The following is a 21,540-nucleotide window of genomic DNA, read 5'->3' as shown; positions in this document are numbered from 1 at the left end:
GGTTTCATAGCACCTCTCCACTCCTAGCCTCCATAACTCTGAGGTTATGTCAAAGGTTCCAAGAGACGCCAACAATGTTGAAACACTGGTGAGCTGGGCACTGGGTCCCTTGAGTCACCTGCACACACAGGTGAGCTCGCTGTTGCCCTCAGCACTCCTATTCCTCACCCAGCCTTGGCTCACTGCTGCTTCTCATCCACTCCTGGAGAGTAAAGATCTTCCTGCAAAGCTCTGCCTGGCTCTTCTTCCTGGAGTCACCACTCAGGCAGTCCTGTCTAGGCTCTGGAGGTCTGCATCTCTGTCTCTCTACCTCTCCCCTCTCCTGCCACTCCCCCCATTCTCCCCACCCCCTCCCCTTCTCTGTGGTTCTCCCTTCCCCTCCTTCTGCCCCGGGGTGCATTTATTTTTAGTCTGGAGGATTATCCTTCTCCATGCATGTTTCCACACCCCAAGTCCTCTCTCTTTCACCCCCTCTGCGAATCCACTAAATTGTTCTAAGAACCTGGGCCTTTGAAACATAAAAGCCAGATAGATGTACAGTCTGCTTCTGCCTTCTGCCCCATCATATTCCTTCTCTGAGACAATGAACCAAAGAAAGCTGACCCTGCTTGGATGGGGGAAAGGAAAAAACAGAAAGGCAGAGAGGGAAAAACATAGTGAATATCTCAAAATGTTATCCCATCACGTATGTAATATGTTCCAGAAATACTGTTGCCCAAATGATATTCTAAACAGAGTTAACAGCCATGAAGAAGAACGAAATTTTGCCATTTGCAGCAACGTGGATGGACTTGGATGGCATTATGCTTAGTGAAATAAGTCAGACAGAGAAAGACAAATACTGTATGATCTCACTTAAATGAGAAATCTTAAAAATACAACAAACTAGTGAATATAACGAAAAAGAAGCAGATTCACAGATATAGAGAACAAAACAGTGGTTACCAGTAGGGAGAGGGAAGGGGGGAGGGATGAGGAAGGGGTAGGGGCTTAAGAGGTACAAACTATTAGGTATAAAATAAGCTACAAAGATATAGTGTACCACATGGGGAATATAGCCAATATTTTATAATAACTATAAATGGAGTATAACCTTTAAAAATTGTGAATCACTCTATTGTACACCTGTAACATATAATATTATACAGCAACTATACCTCAGTTTAAAAAGGGGAGGATTTAAAAAAGAAAAACAAAACAAACAAAAAAAAAAAGAGAGTTGATTTTCAGTTATCCAGAAAATTCATAGCTGTTCAATAGCTCATTCTCCTGCATGCTAAGTAAATAAATGTCTTGTTACTGGATGCCCATAATAGCATTGAGCAGCATTTCCTAAAACTTTTTGGAAAGATCTGGCTGATATTTTGTACTGATGACCAGTTCAAGGTGAAGAAAGGCAGAACTCTTCCATGACGTGTGTGCTGAGGACAGAGATGGGATTGGGTAAGTCACTGCTTACAGGGAGGGAACAAACCAGCAACAACTCCTAGAGCAGGGAGCCTTTATTTTCACCCTCAGCCTGAAGGGTTTTGTAGCCCAAGGCTGAACCTGCCAAAGCTGTCAGGTCCACTGTTCAGTGAGTGACACAGGGAATGCTGAGCACAGAGCTCCAGGGTCAGTGCATGGGCCCCTGGCTTCATGCTGCCCTCTCCCCACCCAGGATGATACCTATTTAGATCTTCAAAGCCATTAAGCACACACCCATTTGGATGCACAAGAAATCAAGAGAGAAGGAATTATTTGAGACGTTGGTGTCCCTGGCATTATTTCCAAACAGAAAAAGCAGTTCCTTGAATTACATCATCTTCCCTTTGTACAGGGAGGAAAAGGCTCAAGCTAGACAAGAAATGGCAGAATTGTTTTCTGAAAAATTGGAAGGCACAGAAACTATGTAATAATAGGTCAAGAAAGGTGCTAAAATACTCTGGCTGCTAAAATCGTGAGCTCATCAGAAAGGCACGGATTCAGGAATTTCCTGACTCACATTCTGTACACTTGTAAAGTAGTTTCAGTTCGAGAAAGAGTGTTTGGACATCTCAGAAGTGTTATCATTTTGCTAGACACTACTGGGATCTTAAAATGTAAAATTAAAACTTTTTCATTTATCATAGAAGACTCTTTACGATATAGCCACTGTCTAAGGAGCTTCGAACCACATCTCCAGGTGTCCCTCCGTATAGCCTACATTCCAGGCTTAGAAGTATTTTTGCAGTTCTTTTTTTCTTTTTTTTTTTTTTTGCTTCCTTGGGTTTTCGTTGCTGCCTGAGGGCTTTCTCTAGTTGCGGGGAGCAGGGGCTGCTCTTCGTTGAAATGCGTGGGCTTCTTTTTGCGGTGGCTTCTCTTGTTGCGGAGCATGGGCCCTAGAGCACGTGGGCTTCAGTAGTTGTGGTGCACAGGCTTAGTTGCTCCGCAGCATGTGGGATCTTCCTGGACCAGGGATCGAACCCGTGTCCCCTGCATTGGCAGGCGGATTCTTAACCACTGCACCACCAGGGAAGTCCCGTATTTTTGCAGTTCTTAATCTAATCATTTTTATTTTCACCGTTTTATGTCCTGCTGTTTCTACTCTCTCTCCAGTCCACTGGACAAATGTCTATTTCTCCTCCAAGACACAGATCAAGTGTTAGCATCATTGCGAAGCCTTTGCAAAACAGCTCCCACCTCCCAGAGATTTGGTTCCTCTGGCCTCTGGGTTCCCATTTCATCTTAGAGAGATGTCTGCAGTAGTTAGCATAGCAGAATTAAAAAGGAAAATGGACTTGGAGCTCCTGTTCTTGCATTTAGCTGTATAATCTTCAGAGAGTTACCTAACCTCTCTCTATGCTTCAGTTGCCTTATCTTTAAATTGTGAATAATGGCTCCTTCACATGAAGTTTAAATGATATAAGAATGGGTTTTGCACAGTGCCTATTACACATGGGTGTTCCACCAAAATATTACTTACTATATTACAATTAGTGGCTTTCTACTTTTCATCTGTGCAAGTCTCAGTTTCCAGGGCTGCCATATTTGTTTTGTATTCTTAATTCACAGTGCCTGACACACAGTAGACACTCGATAAACAGCTTTAATGAAACCATTAATTAGCTAATTAATCGATGGAGAGATGAATGGGCTCTGTTTCTAAGGGGCCATAATCTCTAGAAGATGAGGCAGGAATAAGTAATCAGCATGCGGAGACAGTAGGTCCTGAATGCCAATAGGACTGGGTTCAGCACATGGGCTGTGGGAGCCCAGAGTCATGAAATGCAAGACAAGCTATGGAGCTCAGAGACGGCACCTGAGGAGGTCCCAATGGCACCCAAAGAAAGGACATGATTTTAAGAAGTAGACAAGCAGGTAAAGCCTTCTAGGCCTACTATACAGGAGGGCTCAGAGCTCTCTCAGGATGAGGGAGACTAGAGCATATTTGAAGGCTTTGGAAGGAAAGATGTACTGGGGAGGAGGATTTGAAGATCTTGGCAATAAGCTGTGAATGGAGGAGAGCAAAACCTGAAAGAAAAGAACCTCTTAGAAAGAGGTGGAGGGGAGGGACTTCCCTGGTGGCGCAGTGGTTAAGAATCCATCTGCCGGGCTTCCCTGGTGGCGCAGTGGTTAAGAGTCCGCCTGCCAATGCAGGGGACACGGGTTCGTGCCCCGGTCCGGGAAGATCCCACATGCTGCGGAGCGGCTAGGCCCGTGAGCCACAACTGCTGAGCCTGCGCGTCTGGAGCCTGTGCTCCGCAACGGGAGAGGCCCGCGCACCGCGATGAAGAGTGGCCCCCGCTCGGCGCAACTGGAGAAAGCCCTCGCACAGAAACGAAGACCCACCACAGCCTAAATAAATAAATAAATAAATAAATTTAAAGCCATGTATTTAAAAAAAAAAAAAAAAAAAGAATCCATCTGCCAATGCAGGGGACACAGGTTTCAATCCCTGGTCCGGGAAGTCCAGGAAGATCCCACATGCCATGGAACAACAAAGCCTGTGCGCCACAACTACTAAGCCTGCACTCTAGAGCCCACTCACTGCAATTACTGAGCCCGTGTGCCACAACTACTGAAGCCCGCACACTCTACGGCCCACGTGCTGCAACTACTGAGCCCACATGCTGCAACTACTGAAGCCTAGAGCCTGTGCTCCGTAACAGAAGAAGCCACCGCAGTGAGAAGCCCACGCGCCACAACGAAGTGTAGCCCCTGCTTGCCTCAACTACAGAAAGCCCATGCGCAGCAACAAAGACCCAATGCAGCCAAAAGAATAAATAAATAAATAAAAAATTTAAAAAAACAACAACAACAAAAAAGAAAGAGGTGGGGCCAAGAACACAGTAGGAGGGGCTGCCTCCTGTGATAGGTAAATGCTATTTTCTGAGTCTGAAATAAGGGGGCGAGAATGGCTTTGGAGACCCCAAAAAACATAATATGCACAACTGAATACCAAGTGTTATGGACTGAATGTGCCTCCCCAGAATTCATATGTTGAAGCTCTAACCCCCAAAGAGATGGTATTTGGAAACAAGGTCTTTGGGAGGTAATTACGATTAGATGAGGTCATGGGGGTGGGGCCCTGGTCTGATAGGATTAGTGCCCTTCTAAGAAGAGATTACAGAGAGCTTGCCCCCTCTCCCTATGCATGCACAAAAAATAGGTCATGTGAGCACACAGTGAGAAGATGGCCATCTGCAAGCCAGAAAAAGAGTCCTCACCAGAATCCAACTATGCCGAGACTCTTACCTCAGACTTCTCACCTCCAGATCTGTGAGGAAATTAATTTCTATTGTTTAAACAAACAAACAAAAAACATAATATAAAAGGAGAAAATGTGAACTTTCTCAGTGATGTAGGAAGCAAAATTGTCTCCTGAGAGAGAGGGGATGGGAATATAAAGATGTGAACCAGCAAAGTGGTCAAGAAAAAGACTCTAGACCACCCATTGTCAAATTCTGGCACCATCACTGACCCCCTGGATGGTCCTGGGAAAGTTCCTTAAACTCCTTGTGCCTCAGTTTTCTCATCTGTAAAATGGGAAATATAATAATACCTACCTCTTTTATAGAGTTACTAGGAGTATTCAATGACTTAACAATTGTTAAACACTTATAGAATAGCCCCAAATAGAATAAGTACTATAGTAGTATTTGCTGTTATTATTGTTTTTATTATTGTTATTGTTGATGTTGTTGTTATTATTATTATTATCAGAGGAGGAGGAACCTTTGGATTTTCGAACACGTTTGGACCAGCCATTACGGGAAGCGGTCAGGAAAATCAACAGGATATTGATATTGTGTAGCACATGAGTTGCAGTGGGCACAGCCAGTGTGGTCCTGTGTCCTTCTTCAGCAAGCAGGGAATAGAAGCAAGGAGCAGAGAAAGTAGGAATTTGTCCCTGGAGGTGGGAGGCAAAGCAAAGTGACAGAATAGAAAGTTAAGATGACAAGATTCTAGATTAGTGATGAGGACAAGATTAAAGATGTCAAATATAGAGGCCCAGCCAGGCAAGGAATCAAGGGAAGCTAGGCAGGGGCTAATGGACAAATTATGGGCCCAGAGAGTAATCTTTAACCACTTATTAAGGCTAGAGTTAATGGCTTTCAAGCTATAGTATAAGTCATTCTCTACTGAGTGTCTATTAAATTTGGCAGTGAGAACCAAAAGGTTATTTGGCCTGCGGTAGGTGTGAGATATTCTGAGTAAAAGAACATCTCTAGAAATATGACATAGTTATTCCAGACTTCCTTCTCATCTGTGCTCTGTCCTCTCCTTCTCAGCATTACCCTGGACACAGATAAACACTGAAAGAAGACAAGAGCATTCAGGGGAGTGGAAAACCCAGAAATGCAGAAGGACAAATTCAGTCCCTGAGGGGGTAGAGACAGGAGCCCATCAGGAGCCTCTGTTGGGAGGGAGGGGACATCAGGTTGGAGGTTTCACTGTCACCTCAGTTCCATTCGGCTGTTTTTTTTAATGTCAATTTCTTACATGAAAATAGTATTTTCTTATCATTTTATTTTCCATTTCTTTGATTGCTAGTGAAATTGAATGTTTATTCATATGTGCATTATCTTCATTTTTTAATCAATTTTCAAACGGAGGTCTTAGAGATCTTTATATTGATTTGGAAAAGCTCTTTATACATTTATGATATCAGTCTCTTGCCATATTTATTGCAAGTTCCCCCAATTTGACATTTATCATTAATAGTGTTTATTATCTATTCCGACAAACTGAATTCTTAAATTATTATGTAATCAAATCTACTTTTTTCCTTCATATTTTCTTCCATTGCTTTAGAGAGGCCTTTCTGGCCTGGAATAAGTAAACATTTATTTATGTCCTTCTTGCATTTTTTTTTTTTTTTAAAGATCAAATTTATAGAGAGAATGTTTTGCTTATCTCTTTTAAATTTTATTTATTTATTTATTTATGGCTGTGTTGGGTCTTCGTTTCTGTGCGAGGGCTTTCTCCAGTTGTGGCAAGTGGGGGCCACTCCTCATCGCAGTACGCGGGCCTCTCACTATCGCGGCCTCTCTTGTTGCGGAGCACAGGCTCCAGACGCGCAGGCTCAGTAATTGTGGCTCACGGGCCCAGCTGCTCCGCGGCACATGGGATCTTCCAGGACCAGGGCTCGAACCCGTGTCCCCTGCATTAGCAGGCGGATTCTTAACCACTGCACCACCAGGGAAGCCCTATTTATGTCCTTCTTGCATTTTAAGGATTTGTGTTTTTTTCTTTTTACATTTAAGTATTACACTAAAGTGGGAATTATTTTGGTTTTTGGTTTATGGAGTTACTAAGGGAGAATTATATTATTTTCCAAATATCTAAATAATTCTGAATAATCCTTTTTTTTTTTTTTTTTGTCTTGTGTATATGACACTACCTTTTAACTAAAGACTTCAAGAAACAAGATATCTTTGAGATACCTTCAAAAGACCTAACATGCAATTTCAGGTTCTGAAATTGTGGTGGGTGAAATAGTGGTGGGTTAGATTTCATGTTTTTAAGGGTATGGAAGGAAGGGTCAGGGAAAATTTCTCAGTGTCTCTGAGATCATCCCAAGGAAGCTCTAAATAAGGTTCCTGAGGTTGGACAATCACTTCATCATTATTGCATTTAAGATCAAGCATCATGAAGGAGAATGAGACATGAGTTGTGATATCTTAAAGTAAAAACTCTATAGCGAGGGTCTAGAGGATGCCGGTTTGGTTCAGGAAAGCACGTGTGGATCCTCAATAAATACATAATAAATAGACAAATATATCCTGCGTCCATAAGAGTGTAAGTTCTCCAAAGACAGAAATTTCCTCTTCTATTTCCACCCTCCAGCTCCTCTCACCTAGTCCTCTATCCCCCCGGTTTGCCCTCTTGACTAGTGGAGGGATCAGGAAACTGGTAATCAAACCTGAACACTACTCCTTGGCTCCAGACCCAACTGCCTCAATCTCTTGTCTCAATTCCTTACACTTTCTTTGTTCCTTTGAGTCCAGTTCCTGATACCCTCCCTCCATCTGGAAGAAGGAGGTGCATTTACGAGTGTTTCTCTTTCTAGGAATAGCCTCCAAGGCTCGATGACAGAGTGGGCAGAGGAAAGAACAGCTAAGCCCATGGGTCGAGTAGCCAGGGTGTGGCTGCAAGGATGAAAGCCCAGCTCTGACCTCATTGGGGCAAGATGGCCGCTGCTGGTCTTGTGGCTGCCAGCAGAGAACAAAGCAGAGGGAAAGCTGGCTTCTCCCCAGTCATTTTCCTGGGTGGCAGTTGTGATTTCTCAGAGCTGAAAGTATGTCAGACATCAATGCTCTGAGGTAGCTATTGAAAGCATTGCCTTTCACAGTGATGTAACTAGGTTTGGGATGTGATAGAAAGGTTTGGGGTGGAAGGAAGGGAAAAAGAGTGACCCAACGCCAGAGCTGGACTCCTGAAGCTGAAGTCCTTACTTGCTGCCTAGGAGGGAGCCCATGTGTGCAGAAGCTTGGCTGCCTCTCCAGGCCAGGGGCCTGCCCTGCCCTACCTCACCCACACAGAGTAATTGGTACTCACTCTCTCAGGGAAACAGAGAACAGGCACGTCTGACCAGAGTTGCCATCCAGACCAGGATCAGCAAAGAAGGGTGGGAGACAGAGCCCGACATCGCGTTCTGTCACAGGCCAGAAGATTCTGAAGACGGAGGCTGGGTGTGCGTGATGGATGTATCACAGACAGAAGAGCACCTCTTCCAGCGCCTATGCAGGGTTTTCACCTGTGCTCTCAGGTGCACTTTATTTCCCAGCTTCAGCATGTGCTTCTCCTTGGAGAGACACCACACTCCTACTTGGGTGGAGAACAGGACTGAAATGAGGCCAGCCAAGGAGCCATAAGAAATGTCCTCTCCTCCATCCTTTCTTATTTGGCAGCCTGAAAGCTGGACTGCAACTGAGGGCAGAGTTCCCATGGCAACAGGGCCAGTCCAACAGAAGGGCCAGGCTCCAGAGCTTTGGAGTACATTAGGGAGGGAATCAGAAAGACTTCCATTGATCCTATCCAGGTTTTTTCAAGTTATGTTTCTCTTCAGTTAAGCCAATGGAAGCCCCTGAATGGCCTTCTATATTCACTATGATCATCCTGAAAATTTTAGAATTAGTTCATCAAATAAAAAGAACTTTTTAAAAACATTTTACTTGTGTGAGACTCTCCGTATAATATACAAAAATATATAAGATTCAAACTCTAAATTCAAGGAGCTTTTGTAGCAGAGGAGCCAGGATGTCAAGTTTTAAAGAGCTGAATATAAGTTCTAAATGATGATGGAAGACAGCAATAGAAAAACAGTAATAAAGCAGCAAATGATTGTCAATGCATAGTAGAAACAACAATCCACTGAGGGATTCATGTTAGGGAAGTTTTGGAAGGCTTTACAAAGTCTGCAGGATTTGAGCTGAGCTCAAGATGGGTAGGACCTGCCTGGCTAGAAAGAATGGAAGAGAATGGGCAGTCCAGGAGAAAGCTAAAGCATAGAGCAGAAAGCAGAAGCTGTGGTCAGGGAACAATGAATAAACACCTCTGGCTGAAGTCTGGGGTACAAGTAGGGCGTATGTGGGAGATGAGTTTATTGTAATCGCTCCATTCTGAAGGGACAGATGCAGAATGAAACACATTTGATAGCAGGAAGGGGTGTGAGCATGGAAACTGGAGTAAGGGTGATCAGGACCATTAGAGAGAAGCATATGGGCACTGAGTCCCCAAGGGATGGGGCACCAAACGAGTCAGTGAGCGCTGAAGATAAACATGCAATTTTGTAGCTTTGCTGCAGACCACTCCTGGGGATGAGAATCCAGTAACTCATTCATTCCAGAGCAAGCTGATCAGCATGTGGGAAGGCATTGCTTGACTGTCTTGGAAGCCTAATTGGTTCTTAGTGAAGCCTAAATGCTGCCTTTAATGATACTACAAACACAAAACATGTGACTTGTCTACAAAGAAGCACAGAAAATATCCTGGTTGGTAATAAGATCATATGTAAGAAGGCACATGCACATACATGTTCCATGGATGCAGGAGCGATCTCAACTTCCAAATGTATGTGCATACGTAATATTGAGCTCCAACAGCAACTTAAAACCACTGTTTGTTGGTTAAGCACCTTCATACATTGTTTTCAGAAGCCGTTTCAAGCATCTGAAAATGCATGAATCCACAGAAGTTTCAAAACTCAAACCACTTTTTTTCTCCAGTGAGAGACTGTGGCATGCCTGAGCCTGCTTTGTCTCCTTATCAACAGTAGAAAGGAATCTCAAGGTGAATCCTGTCCATCTTTCATGGCCACGAAAACTTCTCCCATGCTCTGGCCCACACTGATCTTTCCAATTTTCCATATATTTGGATACTTAATGATATCTAGTTTTTGCTGATCTCTGCCTCTAATGTGTATGACTTTTCTGTAAGGATCTTGTCACCTGCAGCATCAGCATCACTTAGGGGGGTGTTAGAAATGCAGAATGTCTTCCTTGGAAAGGTCTTTGTGTACTTTTGCCCAAGATTCATTTCATCTTCCTGCTCCAGTGCCCTAGTGCGCTGATCTGCCCACTGCAGTGTTCCAGTCTTAACTCTCCTCCGTGCCCATGGACGCTCCAGTTCCTAAGCTATGCCCCATATTCCCCTCTGGCTTTCAATGGCCCTGTTCCCCTGATCAAACCCCAAATGACCACATTTTCATGGTGCTCCTGGTTGGTAGTGGACTTGAATCCTCTTGATTCCAAGTGTTCTGATGGTTTACCAAGTCTGGATTTCTGTAGGTAACCTAATTAACAGAGGTTGTGTGTTTTTCCTCCTCAAAGACCTGGATATCTAATTAATGACAACTCCAAACAGAGAAGTAATTTCAATAAACAAGTGCTATAATGCTAAATTAAAAGAAAAGCAGAATCCCAGGCTTCACCCCAGACAAACTGAATCAGAAATTGTCATTTAGGGGCTTCCTTGGTGGCGCAGTGGTTGAGAATCTGCCTGCTAATGCAGGGGACACGGGTTCGAGCCCTGGTCTGGGAAGATCCCACATGCCGCGGAGCAGCTAGGCCCGTGAGCCACAACTACTGAGCCTGCGCGTCCGGAGCCTGTGCTCCGCAACAAGAGAGGCCGCGACAGTGAGAGGCCCGCGCACCGCGATGAAGAGTGGCCCCCGCTTGCCGCAACTAGAGGAAGCCCTCGCACAGAAACGAAGACCCAACACAGCCAAAAATAAAAAATATATTAAAAAAATAAATAAATAAAAGATTACTATTAAAAAAAAAAGAAATTGTCATTTAACAAGACACTGGGAGATTTGTGTGCACATTAATGTTTGAGAGGCATTTCTCTAGGAGACAGGGACCGTATTCTGTATTCCACCTGTATTCCCATCCCTCCATAATTACATGGAATCATGGCAGCCATGAAATAGATTGAACATATTCTTATTGAAATTAGTTGAAATGGTCCTCAATGGCCAACCACTCTTACAAAGAAAAAGGTGCCCTCACCATTTTATCTGATTCAAACAACCACCCATGGAGACAGGCAAAACAATTTTTCATTCCATTTTATAAATAAGGAAATGGAGGCTAAGAAGGGCTTCAGAATTTCTTAAGGTCAAACAACTGAAATTTAGGAAATACCAAGGACTTTCAAAGGAAATTGAGTAAAGTTTAATCTTAATTTCAAACTTTTAATCTCCTTTGCATGATACTCACACTCAAAAGAATGTTGAAGAGATGGTGTGGAATCTCCTAATACACCTTTAGTAGACAAACTCCTGGGCCCTGGATTGTGTACACCAACACTCATGGCATATCCAAATTATTTTTGGTCAAGCATGGACTAGGAAGACTTATAAACTTTGTTGGTGTTTCTAACTGCCTTGCCCCCAAATAACCTTACCTAAAAAGTAAAACATCTTTTATTCAAGACATTGTTTAGGAAGGAAAAGGAAAACCTAATATTTTTCTCATTTTTTTTTCCAGGATGAATGGAGACTATTTTCAAAACAAGGATGTCTTTTTTTTAACCTACTTTTAAAAACATAACACTAGAAATGCTGGCGATATTTGAGAAAAATACAATAAATCTTCCCAAAATGTTGATAATAATTTTTTAGAAAAAATAAACATAACAATGAAATATATTCTTTTAGACCCATTACAAATAGCTAGAGAAAAAATAAAAAAAGATTATATTACAACTGAAACCATTAAATGCATCTTTATTTAATTCAAGACGTAAATGATTTAATTATTCAAATTAAAACTCATAGTGGGAGAAATAAAAGATGAGGGGAATAATTGGAGATATATATACTGTTCCTTACTGGAAAGACCAAATACAGTAGTAATGACAATTAAGTCCTAAGCAAATATTTATAGATTTTATGCAAAACTAAGATCCCAAATGAATACTTTATTAACTATGACAAACTCACAGTGTAATTCATCTAGAAGAATAAACTATCAAGAATATTGAAGTGTTCTTTTAAAAAGAATAATTACAATGGCTTGCTATACCAGATTTTAAAACATGATTTATAGCAACAATTATCAAAACAATCAGTTATTGGCTTAAAAATAAGAAAAGTTAACCAGTGTTTAGAATCTCAGAACAGCGATTCTAAACTAAGTACTTAATATCCAAATAACCACAGCAACAGCCATACTACAACTAATGACTTATATTGAATTTATTGTCAACTAAGACTTCAAATCTTCTGCACATATTGTATTATCTACCCAAGTTTTTTCTCGTTCTCTATTTTGTTAAAGAATAACTTTCAGAATAAGGTAAAATCATGATTTTCATATAAATATAAAATGAACACACATTAAAGATTTTATTTAACTCATTATCTAATGAGGGAACCAAGCAGATGTCACTTTTCATTCAAAGGAGAATCCAAAGAACAGACACATTTATAGATTGGGAATATTGAAATAAAAAAATTTGCAAATAGATACAAAACTGGCAAATCCACAGTGTCAACTGAAATTCTACTAGACAAAATTTATTTGTAAGTCTATAGACAAGAATTATTTCAAACTGCTATAGGTTATCTACAATTCACATAACTAAAATAGCTCAAAGGCAATGAAAGATGCAGAATCTCCACAGAATCGGAATTCCATAATTCTGAATAGTGTGTCCTAAATAATGCACAGTTTACCATTGAAGCACGATTTTTTTCTCTACCATTTGCACAGTTGTTTGTTTTTTGTACCCAGCTTAAGCATTTTGCATTTATGTTTATTAGATCCCGTATTGATAGATTCAGCCAATCATAATCCCCATCCCTCCAAGCTTTATGTGTGGGTGTCTTTGATCAGGATGTTATCAATACTATTGTCCAAGCCATTGATTTTTTTGTAAACAAGTTGAACATAACATAAAATCAAAGCACAGATATCTCAACCATAGAGATGAGAAATTTTTCTTTAAACTGAAAAAGTAGAGGTGATTATCTGAGATAATGTAGAGAAGCATCATCTTTTCAAACAGCAAAAACAGATAACAAACACAGAGAACAGAAAGAAGCAGGCTGAGTAAAATAAATGTGCTCTTTCATCTATGTAACAAGTGCTTTTTTTGAGGACGACTGGGTGCTAGGCACTGTGCTAGGTGCTGAGGGCACTACAACAAATAAAGACAAACCCCTGTATCATGGAGATTACAGCCTGGGGTGGAGTGGGGGAAACAGACATTAAACAAACAATTTATACTTTGGAATAATGGTAAGTGCTGTGTTTAATGTGGTAAGTGAAATCAAGGAGAACTATAGGCTGTTAAGTGTAATAGTACATGTGGACGTATTAATCATCATCGTTTGTTTCAATCTTGCAGATACTAGGTCTCTATCTTTTATTTTCTCTGTCTTTGGGAGAATGTAAGGATGTTGAAGTGGACACAAAAAGAGTCAAGAGTTGAGAGAGAACTGCTACTCACCAGCAAAATGAGCATGGCCAGTGGCTTGCTTGATCTTCTCTTCTTTCAGGACAACCAATAGTACCAAGCGTTTCCTTTAGGTAGGACGGACATGCATGATGAAGGCAAAGCCTTAGCCATTCAGATTCTATTATAACCAAATGTGTAAAACACTGTTACTACAAGCCAGATATTGGGATATAAAATAGCTTTATTATACTGCAATGGAAATTTACTTTTTCTATGCAAATAGAGCTAACCCTGCATATGCATGTAACAAATGGTGAAAATATTAGCATAATTTTATGGAGAAATTAAAGTTTAACTCACAACTAGTAGAAGACACTTGCCACACATTATAATTGACAAACGATTGGATACTGGATATTTAAATACTCTACAAAATTAACAAACAATCCCATAAAAATTGGGCATTTCATGAAAGAAAAAAGACTTATGGCCAGAAAGCATATGAAAATATGTTCAACCTCATTGAAGGGGAGAATATAAATTAAAACCACAAGTATTTTGCTCCCACCAGACTGGCAAAAATGTAGAAGCCTGGCAATAGCAAGTGTTGAAAAGAATGTATATAGAACAATCAGAATTCCTATATACTGCTGGCTGAGAGTAAACCACACTGGTAGGAAAACAATTTGTCATTACCTAATCAAGTAGAAGTTGTGTGTTTCCTACTACATCACTATTTGGATCTTGGGAGACACTTGCACATGCGCTCCAGAAAACATGGACAAGAATGTAAGTACTTACATATAAGCATTTTGGGGAACTGTAACACCTAGAAAGAACCTAAATGTCCATTGACAAAAATCTGGATAAATAAACTGTGGTGTATTCTTACAAGAGATACCACACAGCAGTAAAACAGAATTCTCAAAGCACAAAGATGAGAGGGGGGAAAGTTCCAGAAGAATATACACGGTATTATCTTCCACTTGTATAAAGTTTAAAAGTAAACAATTTAGGGATATAAATTTGGTAAACACTAAAGAAAAGCAAGAGAATAAGAAAAATAATTCTAACTCTAGGAGGTAGGCCGAGGGATCAGAGCAGGGTAAACACACAGGGGCCTTAGATGTATCTTAAGGTTGTTGGTGAGTCCATTGGTGTTCATTTCATTATTACTCTTTAAACTTTACACATAAATTTTAATTAATACATATATATATAATTTTGCATTGTTATGTTTAATAAAAATAAATGGGAATATATATATATAATATGTATTATATATATATAAAATACACAAATATTTGTCAGTGCAGTTGCCAATGCTATGAGGTCAGCCTTCAAAAAAAGTGGGGTTTATTTATTTGTTTGTTTGTTTTTAATGTGTTTCTCTTGCTCTAGGTATTTTGATTACTATTTGCTACTTCATAGATATGCAAAGCTGAAATTCTCTAGGTTTATTTTACTCCAACATGAAAATGTTTCTGCAAAATAATTGCTCTAAAATGCCTTCTCTTCTGCCTTGCTATGGTGGGAAGATGTTATAAATTATCTTAACTTTGGGATGAAAAGAAAATAATTTCTCACATGAGTGCTATCTGGAAAGCTCTTCCTGCACACTCTGAAGTTCTTTATAGTGATTTCTTGTGTAACACTATCAAATATACCACCTGGCTGCAGCAGCTGTGGATAAAATCTGTCCACTTGCTTTCTCACAGGGCTTGTGCTATTTAATATTTTAATTCCTACTCCAAATGGATCTTACTAGGAAAAGTCATGTCCATGGGTCCAGGGTCTCTCCTTGAATCACTGTTGAGATCTCCTCCTGCCCTCTCTCTCTAGTCTGAAGGCTCATCTTCCAGCCTAACAAGTCCTGCAGGCTGCCTTGTGGTGTTCGCTGCTCCCTTATAATCTCCATCTGGAAATTTTAGGAGGAATTAATCTCCTGATTTCCCAAACAAGTGGTATCTCTGCTTGCAAGCTAAATACCAGAGCAATGGGCTCCTTCTTTAAAGATAATCTTTTGCTTTTACACTACTTATTTCTATGTGTCCAGATGCACTAACCACAGTGAGAGGGCATGTCAGGCTCTGTCACTCATTGCCACTGATTCTCTAAATTGGATTACCAAGCCTCACCCATATTTGACAGCTTTCCAGCTTTCCTGACATGGAGCTGGACAGCCCTTTCCTAAAGGACTGCCTCCTGTTTACTCCAGTTTTCTCCCATTTTGTCCCCATTACCACAGAAAACACAAGGACATGTCACTGGGGATTATCAAGGATGTGCTTCTGGGGATTGTAAGAGACTTTCCAGCATAATCTCAGGTCTACATGTTTTCAGCCCCATGTTCTGCCCTGTTTGCGTTATATAATGAAAGAATTGACCACTCTTACAAATTGATGCCAAATGTATATGCAGAGCCAAATTTCTCACATTAAAACATAGGGCATGTTCAAAAAGTTCATTTTTAGGTCAGTTGCTGAAATGTGAGATTCATTTTCTTCTAAAAAACAATGTTTGCAGTGTTGGTGCTGACCACAGACTTGGCCCCAATACTCTATCTAAAAAAGTATTAGAAATAGCATACTATTGCAGTGAAAATAAGCAGAACACAACATTGTTTCACAACTGATAATAAAATATAATGCCCAACAGTTGCAAATAAATCATTTTTATTTATTTGAATTCAGGTGATTGAGGAAAGGTTAATTCATCTAGCAGACAAAAAGGGAGATGAAAACTTCTGCGAATATTCTGAAGGGGGATTCAGGCAACTTTCAAAGATTTGCAGATACTAACGAGGCTGCTTTTTAGTAGCAGTAGTAGTAGTGGAAGAAGAAGGAGAAGAAGGAGGAGGGGGAGGGGGAGGGGGAGGGGGAGAAGAAGGAGAAGAAGGAGAAGGAGAAGGAGAAGGAGGAGGAGAAGGAGAAGGAGAAGGAGAAGGAGAGGGAGAGGGAGAGGGAGAGGGAGAAGGAGAAGAAGAAGAAGACGAAGAAGAAGAAGAAGAAGAAGGGGAAGAAGGGGAAGAAGAAGAAGAGGAAGGAAAAGAGGGAGGGGCAGGAAGACAAGTAGAATGGTCATCATTATGCAAGCTTTTCACTTCAACATTTCTGTCTTTTCATTGATACAACCCTACCACTTGTAGAACTCAAGTTATTGGTTGGTTCGCAATGAAATAATAGAGAATTGAAAAGAAAAAGGTTGAAACTGAGAAAAGAGGGGCTTTCCTGAGTAAACAAAAGAAAGAAGCATCTTGAATAGGATTCACTGATTAAAAACCCACATATGTTTATTCAGCATCCACTATCTGCCCAGCTCTATGGTAGGTCTTAGGGATATAACAAAGAAGAATAAGACAGTTGCTACCATTTTGGCACCAACCTATTGCAGTGGGTGGTAGAACAAAATAAGGCAGGGGGCCTAGGAGTAAGAACTGACACATAAACATATAAATTACACCATAATGTGCTAAAAGCTGTTTTAAAAGAGGATCAAGGTACTGTTTGTGGGAGTCTGGAAACGCTTCCCCTAAATGACAGTTAATCTTCAAAAATGAATAAGAATTTTTTAGAAGGAACAGAATGTACAAAAGCACAGGCATAAAATCATTTTGGAAATGATGTGATGTTCAGATTAAGTGCAGGGAGAATAGGAAATGGAGAGAGATGAGGCTGAAGAATTAAGGTAGAAACTAACCCTACATCCTTGAACACAAAGAGAGTTTAAACTCAATTCCGTAGGTAACTTGGAGACAACAGATTCAACTGGTAATAAAATGTTGGAATAACCAATGAAATTAACTGAGATGGAATTAATTGATCTTTGCATGACTTAAAAGAGAGAAGACAGCATCAGGAAATCATAGTTCTCTCTGTGGAGAGAGAAGGGAGGGAATGGTCAAAAGGCATAAGATCAGAACTTTTCTCTGCCCTGGTGGCTGCTGAGACAGTTCAGTGCCTTTTCAAGGGGAAGTGAAATTGGGAAAGGGAACGAGCCTTGGGGTCTTTGGGAGGCAGAGTGAACAAGTATGTATCAGTGCTGGATGTTTGCAAGCGCACCCCTCAGCCTTTTACAATACCATTTCATCTTAAGATTGAACGTAGAGTGAATTTTATGTCAGGGACTGCTGAAGAACTGGAAATCATGTACTAGCATCTGCAAGTCCTGGGTCATATGTAAATGGGGAATTCATGTTTAATTATTGACAGGAGCTAATGAACAATCACTTACTTGTTTGAACCTCCCTTTGGCATTTCTGCAATGTGGTTCCTAGAATCATACTTTTCTTTTTCTTCCTTTCTGCCCCCGACTTTCACCAGTGAAAGAGTGCTTTGGCAGCGATAAACCTCTCCAGTGAAGAATGCTCTCTTACAGTAAATTCATGGCATTTCAATAGGTCCACTTCGCTATGTCTCTGGTTTCTGGCTTTTCACAAGTCTTAAGTTTTAGAACCTTGGGCAAGAATAAGAATATAACTAGTTAAACAAGAAAATGATAAGGTTAAAACATTAGAAATTAATAAAACCTCACATGTTAATCAGGGACAGTTCAGTTTTCAGAATGCTAAATCCTGCTATCTGATTCTGCCATCCCTGGCAAAGCTGTCCTGGGCCTGGGCCGGGGTAGATGGCCTAATCTCTAATACCGTATACACTGCAGCCTTCCCAGCTCCTCAGAAAATGAACCGGCTCAGGCCTCTAGCTGTGTCTAGAGAAGGAAGGCACTGCCACCTACAGGTTGTAAAATCAGGGACATAATAAATTAATATTTAATTTATAGAAAAAAAGTTATTTTATTAATGTAACATGTTCATAGCCCCAAAAGCCTCAAAGTTAGCTAGTCTATCCTCCTGCCTTTGGGCAGATCTGTTCCTAAATATACAGAAATTTTCACTGAGATTAAAGAAGCTCAGCTCTCAGACAATTAAAATCTAAGTCAGACTTGCCCTGTAGGAATTGGGAATTAGGCTGGACTTGGCACGGGGTGAGCAGTGAAGGGGTAGTGGGTAATTGCCTTCTTAAGCACTCTTTAAACTCAGAGCTTTCTGGGCCCCAGTTTCTTCGTTTGTAAACTGAGATAATGGATTAAATTGGGGGTTTTCAAAGTGTGGTCCCTGGACCACCATCACCAACCTCACTGGGGATTTGTTAAATATGAACGTTTCTCTGGCCCTGTCCCAGACCCCAGACTTATTGAACTGAAAACCCTGTGGGTAGGACCCAGCAATCTGGGATTTAACAAGCCCTCCAAGTGATTGTAATATACACAAAAATGGGAGAATCACTGGGTTAGATGATCTAGAAATATCCAGTAAATATGCTACTCCACATCACAAGGGTGGTATCACCTGCAGTTCAAACACCTGTCTGTGGAGGAGCTGAATCCCTGGGAAAATTGACCCTGGGGGAGGAGAGGGCAATTGAGGAAAAGCTGGAACTGAAGAAGCAGGTTCACCACTCTACTAAGTGGACATGTGGCCATCGATACATCATCTCAATGGTCAACTGGAAGTCTAAAAACTAAAAAGTTTTTCACCCTAGTTCATCAACACAAAAATGTACCAGGTATCACTCTGCTCTGCCTGACTTTGTCTAAATTAATACCTCTGCCCTGGCTGAACTCCAACTATCAAATATAATCCTTCAAGACCCAGGTTTTCTTTCCTCCTTCACAAAGCCTTTTGTGAACAGCAATACATCCATATTTTTCAATTACCCTGAATCCCTTTGACCCCTGAAGTCTGTAGCAGAAAATTTAGTACTTAACGACCTACCATCCTGGAGTATTCTCAAATTGTTTCTCATGATTACCTCATCCCGCTGCCCAGATCTCCCCAAGGATTTTTGCTTATATGGCTCATATACTTATCCCTATGCTTCTGGCAAGTTCCCAGCATAGCTCTGGCACAAACTGGTGTTTAACAAATTGTTGGTGATGGGTTTTATATGGTTCTCTGAAAATACAGATTTGAGTCTGTGAATAGATTTTAAGCCATCACAATTTTCCCCCTCCTTCCTTCATTGTGCTCATGAAGAATTCTGCAAAAGGGTCATGTTGACTTCAAAAATAGCTAAAACCCACCAAAAGTAGCTGAAATTAAAGGGTGAGGGTTTCTAGGCATTGCCTTAGACCCACATGTATAGATCAATGGAATAAACACAACTCAAACTTCCTCTGTTACGGGGCATTTACTTGGGCAGTTAGAAAAATAAAATCTAAACCATACTGAAAAAATTTTTAATCATCCGTTTGAAGAGAATTAATGAAAGTTGTGCTTAGATTTAGTTAGCCCTTGAAAAGAAACCCAAACACCAGTAATAATTTCTGGTATTGTGACTATAAGGTCATTTATGCAAATAATTACTAAAAACCTCCATGAATTTGTTCTGGGTTTCCTTTCAATAGTAAGAAGGAAACTGAGGACAAGATGAGATGGCCTTTGGCTGTTAGAGCTGTTCTAGTTGGGTGCTCTACTAAGAGAGGCCCATCTGTTGTGAAGAAAAAAGAGTCAGGGGTCTGCAATTACCCCAAGCCCTTTCCTTTTATGCAGGGTATGTGAACATCTGAATGTGCCTGACGCTGAGGCCAGAAGCTGTCCAATTCATGTTAGCCTCCCAGCTCCTAACCCAGCTCTGTCACGTAACAAACCCTTTGTTACATTGAATTAGGCAAAAACAGACTAATATATCCATAGTTATTTGGGGACAAGACCAAGTAAAGTTTATTCTACCACTCTCAAATTTTATTTATACAACTCCCATTTTAAGAGGCCTAATTGTTTATAGTAAAGAGGCCACTTTGAATGGGACAAAAATGGACAGGGTCAAAGATTGGATCTTCATTGCAAAGCAAACCAACATCATTCTGATAGAGTCAGTCTAGTCTTCTTAGGATTGGTTGGGAGACTGGTTTGGGTTTGTTGTGTGCATTTTACGAAAATCCAGATTTTCTCTGTAACTTGCAGGCCACGGTGCTATCCTCCTGAACTCTCATCAGCGTATGACATTCTAAATGACCTGGAATTGAGAAATGTTTTCTGCTCAGAACAGCTATCTGGCAGCTGCACAGTGGAGGTGGTGGCATTTCAACAGGGCCGGTTAGTGAAAGACCCTTTATTGTCTTGTGGCAGAGGACCAGGCTGTGAAGTGTATTGTGTGCTTGGGAATGCTTTGAGATAAAAGGTGCAGAAGAAGTAGAATGGACTCTATTCAGCTTCGTGGAGGGCAGAACAGAGACTGTCTTCATGGGTTTGGATTCTGTGCTTTGGGCAGAAGAGCACACTGGCAGCAGAGCCTCGTGGGCGCAGAGGGGTGAGGCACCCTCTCGTGGCTCCTCTGGGTGGCTCTGAGTCCAGGCGTACAAAAGCATTGCTAAAGAATCACTGCCCTGTTGCGAGAAGCTTATGTGGTCCCCCCTGAAAGACATTCTCTGTGCTCCCATGTGGGAGGGGAGCTGTAGACTTCTCCCCGAGGGGACAAGCAGTGGGGACCACACAGTTGGAAGGATCATGCGGAATGCCCAGCCTCCACTTTTGCACAGCACTTCCCAGGTTACAGCCTACTTTCAGAGGGAGACCTCATGTAAGTCTTGCAACACCTCCAGGAAACATGCAGGGCAGGTATTAATACTTCCATTTAATAGATGAGGAGAATAAAGTCCAAGAGCTTCAGTGACTTGCCCAAACTTATATGGCAAATGAATCAGGAGATCTGGGACCAGAAACCTTTATCTTTGCATCCTAGTTAAAGATTCATCCTCCACCACGAGGCAGCTTCTCAGAGCCTGCCTCTCAGATACAACCCAGAACCAGAAGCCACATGGTCCCACGGTCTGGTGAGGGTGGCTCCACCTTCCTGCCCATTCTCAGTCACGCCTGCTCTCCGCTCCTGGTCAAATATGCACTTATCACAGGACGCTCTCAGGGCTCTGGAAATGGGGGCAGGACATTAACTTGGCAGGATACTGGGCTACTGGTCTGGACTACCATGGCAGTAGCCAAGGCACTCTAATGTCCTCAAAGGGCTGGTAGTCCTCCTCTTAAAGTAGAGCTCCCAGACCCTAACCCCCAACCCCAGTGGCTCATGGAGCCTCTCAAGTTTCAATCAAAGGCAAACGAGAAGGCAGATTCAGGTTGCTGAACCCCTTTCTTTGGAAAGAACTGGAGAT

General features: G+C 41.3%; 1 long non-coding RNA gene across 1 annotated transcript in view; it reads right to left on the bottom strand.

Annotated features, from left to right (window-relative positions):
* LOC133085227 (uncharacterized) overlaps positions 1-13,466 on the bottom strand; it is a 55,206-nt gene extending 41,740 nt beyond the window's left edge. The window contains exon 1 of the long non-coding RNA XR_009699541.1: positions 13,423-13,466. This is a non-coding gene — a long non-coding RNA (uncharacterized LOC133085227). The remainder of the gene's footprint in view (positions 1-13,422) is intronic.
* Positions 13,467-21,540: the final 8,074 nt, after the last annotated feature.

This window comes from Eubalaena glacialis, chromosome 2, assembly GCF_028564815.1.
Source record: "Eubalaena glacialis isolate mEubGla1 chromosome 2, mEubGla1.1.hap2.+ XY, whole genome shotgun sequence".
In the NCBI taxonomy this organism is placed as follows: Eukaryota; Metazoa; Chordata; class Mammalia; order Artiodactyla; family Balaenidae; genus Eubalaena; species Eubalaena glacialis.
Note: the sequence above shows the minus strand (reverse complement) of the source record. Positions and strands in the feature narration are given on the sequence as shown.